At 47.4% G+C, this 6,073-nt stretch overlaps 1 non-coding gene across 1 annotated transcript; it reads left to right on the top strand.

Annotated features, from left to right (window-relative positions):
• The first annotated feature begins 3,681 nt into the window (after positions 1 to 3,681).
• Positions 3,682 to 3,765, top strand: TRNAL-CAG (transfer RNA leucine (anticodon CAG)). Its single transcript has one exon. It is a non-coding gene; the product is annotated as a tRNA-Leu (tRNA).
• The last annotated feature ends 2,308 nt before the right edge of the window (positions 3,766 to 6,073 follow it).

Raw genomic sequence — 6,073 nt, 5'->3', positions numbered from 1 at the left:
GTTAGCCAGTTAATGCTAACAGTATAACACTCTCAGGCTCTCATGACTCTTCCAGTTGAATAAAATTATCTGGCGTTACCTGGTTAGTGGTGACTTTTTGCCACTCGCAGGGTCTTATCTTAAAAAAATCATCTGGTTCTAATTGGAACACGTTGCCAGAGTTGGCTGGAATAAAATACTAACGTTGTCTCGCTCATGAGGAAGGCTACACCCTCTTTAATCCTATAATCCCATTTGACAACCAGGAACAGTGGAGTCAGGAGGTCACTGAAGCATTCCCTGGCTCTCTTTACCCTCATAGTTGTGGCCAAATTATACGAGTAAATCAGTCTTTAATACGTGTTCCATTTTTCTTGGTTGCCTCATTATGTGCCTACCGTGATTTTTTGCGTATACGAGTGTGCAGTACAGTACAAGGGATAGTACCGCAGTGCTGGAGCAAGTGTATGAATAAATATACAGCATGTGAACCGTTTAGGCAAACGTGTACATTCATTCATACAGGCATTGCAGCACTGCCACTCTGCCGCATGTAAAGACATCCATAAAATTTATGCCGTGGATCCCAACCCGCCATGAACTCCGTCAGCTTAAGAGAGTTCAACACAGAAGAGAAGAACTGCATATCTTTGGTAACAGTGTACGATGGGGTATGGGTCAGTGAGGAACAAGAAGGTGAGGTGTGAAGGGTTTGGTGTCCAGGAGTGGAGGTGAGATCCAGGATCGATATCAAGGGTTTTGTGAATATATGCTAGAATCTTCACGGAAAAAAAATATATATCTTGAGAGAACTGTATTTTAAAGACTGTGAGGTGCTTGCTACCTGCGTCGCAAGACCTGGCACATGAGCAACGTGAGCTTATCTTGTTGGCAGAGAAAATTTTTAAGATACACCTTCCCAGCATTCAAACCATTAATCCTACAGCCCACATTTTCACAGTGTGTACTCTCATGGCCACTCCTCAACCACCTTCTCAAATCCTACTTATTCCACACATTGCTTTGTTCACCAAGGTCATCCCCCCCCCCTCCTACACGTTCGTTCTTGAACATAAATATTTTGAAATAACCTTCACTGCATCAACCGTCAATACTACATCGCCCATGTCCACAGGGTACACTTTCCTACTGTAGTCCAGCTCCACCGCCCACATAATTTTAAATCCATTCCACTCATTCCTTTGCTCACTACACCAATTTCTTTACTCCTCTCTTTGATGGATGCGTGGCGCGACGCAGGTCACGCGGTCAACGAACGCGGCTATTTCATAATGTAGAGCGTTCTATGGGTATATAGTGAATAGTGAACTGTGGAAAGGAAACCAGTTGGTCTGTACTGATGAGGGAGTTGGAAGTTATATCCAAAGGAATGTTATTAATTAGATTTCACTAAAACACAGGAGCTCAGTGTTAGGACTAGTATACTGTAATGTAAGATCCCATATTTCCATTCGTATATCTTGTTAGTACTCTCAGAACCTTCTTAATAATTTCCCTGATGTATCCTCTTCTTCACCTCATCCTTCATGCCATCATTTCCTCACTACGTTGCCTAAGTATTTAATCACCTACACATTCTCCATTCCCGTGCATATCTGTAGTGCATTATAAATAGGTTTTGCAATTCATCCCGATACTTCCTGCCATCACTTCTAGATTTCTTGAAATTCCTGGAATTCTTTACTAATCCTTGGAACCTTTTTCCCCAGTCTTCCAGTAACACCATATTATTAGCAAGCAAAAGCACAGAGATCTCACCAACCTCCTTATCCTTTACAACTGCAGTTACTACTGTTAATCGTAAAATTAATACTATTACTGTTACTATTACTTCGACTACTACTTCCTCTAGTATCATAACTTTCTTATTGTTAGATGTTGAGGAACTGAAGGTTTACTTTATTACTTTGACAAATGGTGAGAAGTGAAAAGTCAGGAGATGAGAGGATGATGAATAAAGAGGAAAATTAAAAAAGAGGAATAATAAGGAGTAAAATAAGTATGGCCGAAGGGAAAAACGAAATGAAACAGCAAGTGGAAGTTGGTGAACTCATTATTCAACCTTGCAAAGTAACTTATTCGAGCAATTTCTTGGTTGACTGAGTTTGAGAAGTCTGTAAGCAATGAATTTATAAGCCATATTTCTTTAAGCTGACATGTTACAGATCCTCTAGGTACTACCAGTCTGCCCTGCCCTGCCCTGCCCTGCCTTGCCCTACCCTGCCCTACTATACCCCGCTCTTCTCTGTTTGGCCCGCCACCCAGTAGCGCATTCGTGTGGTATCTGCACCGTCACATTTGTCTCAACCCCAGCCAGAGAAATCATGTTGTGAAGGGGTTGATGGAGACTTTCTAACCCTGCGACCACAAATGATTTCTCCAGAGCTTAACAAAATCGTATGGAGGTTGTAAGAACAAAATTATAGATTTTTTATGGTTTCAGGCATTAACATAAATTGATCCATCTTATTTATACCTCCTCTCTCAAAACCCTCGTCCAAAAACCTGTCAATCCAATCTGCTGTTCCGTCCACTTTTGCCAGTCAAGCAACCCACCTGTCCTCTCAGCACCCACTCCCATTCTCTTCCACCCACTCATTGACCCACTCACTAACCTATCTGCCCGCCCACCCACCTACTAATAACCCACTTACCTATGCTACCCACCTGTTCATAGACAAACCTACTTAGGCACAGACCCACTCACCAGGACACTTACCTTTCCCTCCCACGCACCCATGTCACCTACTCTCTCTCTCTCTCTCTCTCTCTCTCTCTCTCTCTCTCTCTCTCTGTGCGTCACATACCAATCCACTGACTAACACACCTACCCATGAACCCACTCATTGATTCACACACACACACACACACACACACACACACACAATCATCGATTCACCCATCCATCCACGAGCCCACACATTCAACCCACACACCCGGTTACCGTTCAACCCACACACAAGTTGCACTGTTTCAACCATTGTTCTTTGATTATCCGAAGAATTTAAACTGTTCTAGGAATATTTACTGTTTAAGATTAACCTCCATAAAACTTAGATCAAGATTTTTTTTTTAAGAATATCATTGCTCAAATTTAAATTACTACGGTATCAAAGACTCAACTATTTTTATTCTTTAGGCATTTTGTGTTGGTTTTTAACTCAGAGGCTAATTTATATTCATTGTGATACTTGAGTTCATTCATGTTGCCTTGGCCTCTCTCCTCCCCTCCACTTCTCAACCAGCCACTCCACTTTGTTATTCATAAGACGCCAGAATTTGCTGCCTGCCAGCTCCTCCACCCACACTCCATCTGCCTCACTCTCTTCAACCTTGCCTACATCTCTGTCTGCCTCACTTCTGCGTGTCCACCGCAAAACCTGACTCCCTGCCTAACCAACTCATTGCTTCCTGCCTCACTACCACACTGCCTACCTCAGAACCACGATTCATGTCTCACCACCACACTGCTACCTGTACTACCTACCTCACGACAACACTGGTGCCTGACCAAATCACCACACTGCTGCCTGCCTCACCACAATAGCCTACTGCCTGCTTGCCTGCCTCATCACCACACTGCAGCCTCCTTCACCACTATACACTCCGCCTGCCTGCCTTCCCATCACACTGCTGTCTGCCTCACCATCACAATACTGACTACCTCACAGTCACACTGCTGTCAGGATGGCCGAGCGGTCTAAGGCGCTGCGTTCAGGTCGCAGTCCGGTCTTCCGGGCGTGGGTTCGAATCCCACTCCTGACAGGCATTTTACAGCCACCAAAGGACCAGCAGGTCTGTTGCTGTTTGCTTTCCTTTGTAATCCTTTGTACCACCACACTGCTGCCTGCCACACCACCACACTGCTGCCTGTCACACCACCCCATTGCTGCCTGCCACACCACCACACTGCTGCCTGCCACACCACAACATTGCTGCCTGCCACACCACAACATTGCTGCCTGTCACACCACCACACTGCTGCCTGCCACACCACCACACTGCTGCCTGTCACACCACCCCACTGCTGCCTCCTACACAACCACGCTGCTGCCTGCCACACAACCACACTGTTGTCTATCACACCACCCTACTGCTGCCTGCCACACCACCACACTGCTGCCTGCCACACCACCACACTGCTGCCTGCCACTTCACCCCACTGCTGCCTGCCACACCACCACACTGCTGCCTGCCACACCACCACACTGCTGCCTGCCACACCACCACACTGCTGCCTGCCACACCACCCCACTGCTGCCTGCCACACCACCCCACTGCTGCCTGCCACACCACCACACTGCTGCCTGCCACACCACCACACTGCTGCCTGCCACACCACCACAATGTCGTCTGCTGCACCACCACACTGCTGCCTGCCACACCACCACACTGCTGCCTGCCACACCACCACATTGCTGCCTGCCACACCACCACACTGTCGCCTGCTGCACCACCATATAGCTACCTGTCACACCAACACACTACTGCCTGCCTCACCACCTCACTTTCCTTTGTACTCCTTTGTACCACCACACCGCTGCCTGCCACACCACCACGCTGCTGCCTGCCATACCACCACGCTGCTGCCTGCCACACCACCACACTGTCCCCTGCTACACCATCACACAGCTGCCTGTCACACCAACACACAACTGTCTGCCTCACCAACACACTACTCCCTGCCTCACCAACACACTGCTGCCTGCCTTACCAACACACTGCTGCCTGCCCCCTCCCCCCACCACACAGCTGCCTGCCTCACCACCACATTGTTGTCTGCCTCACCACCACATTGTTGTCTGCCTCACCACCACACTGCTGCCTGCCTCGCCGCCACACTGCTGCCTTCCTCAACATTACACTGTTGCTGTCTCACCATCATACTGCTGGCTGTCTTACCACAGCACTATCTCTGGTCACTTTCACACTACTGCCTGCCTCACCATCACACTGTAGCAGGCCTCATCACCACACTGCTGCCTACCTCACCACCACACTGCTGCTTGCCTCACCATTTTTTCCTGCCACAACACCACTTTTTCCTGCCTCACCTACCTACCGCTGCCTTTCAACATATCTACCACCTCCCAGCCACCCAACATACTGTACCTACCAACCTTCCTACCTACCTCCTCCCTACCCAACACTCTTCCTATTTACCTGCCTACCTACCTTCCTTCCTACATACAATATATACATCTCTCTCTCTCTCTCTCTCTCTCTCTCTCTCTCTCTCTCTCTCATTACCTGCCTTCCCACCTGCTTGGCATCATTGCCCTCCCACACAGCCCATCAAAGTCTGTCACTCATCCACCCACCACTCCACATCACCAGCCCATACCACGCCCACTCAACGCCTTCTTACCCTCCATCACATCATCGCATCATATCACATCACATCACTAGCCTATACCACGCCCACTCAACGCCTTCTCATCTTCATCAAATCACATCACATCACCAGCCCATACCACGCCCACTCCGCTCCTTCTTACCCTCCAACACTGCATCACATCAGAGTACATCGCATCCCATCTCGTTTCATCACATCACATCACATCGGATCACAGGTTCATATCACATCACAGTATCATGTCACATCACGTTGCCTCACAGCATCGCATCACATCACATAATATCATCACATCACATCACAGCATCACATCACATCAAATCAGAGTATCACATCACATCAAATCACACTATCACATCACATATCATATTACATCACAGCATCACATCACATTGCATAACATCAGAGTATCACGTCACATCACATCACACAAACTCAGCAAGTGGATGATTCAGTTAGGGACAAACTCAGCGAGTGATTCAGTTAGGGACAAACCTTGTACCTGACTGCCCCCGTTAGTACGGCAGAAATGTGTTAAGTACAGTAGATTGCAGATTTCATAGATTTTGCCGTTATTCATCATCAGAACAAATGGTTTTGTTTTTGGGTTGTAAATTCTCTTACATATTCCATCATGGCCGGCCGTACGAAACTGAAACGTGCCATTAAAGTAAATTACACCAAGGGAGACGAAGGTGACTTTGCTTATGATTTTGT

The sequence above is a fragment of the Coenobita brevimanus genome, chromosome 39 (assembly GCF_032717465.1).
Source record: "Coenobita brevimanus isolate Jiangsu-jjx chromosome 39, ASM3271746v2, whole genome shotgun sequence".
Lineage (NCBI taxonomy): Eukaryota > Metazoa > Arthropoda > Malacostraca > Decapoda > Coenobitidae > Coenobita > Coenobita brevimanus.
This window is presented reverse-complemented; position numbering and strand designations above follow the sequence as displayed.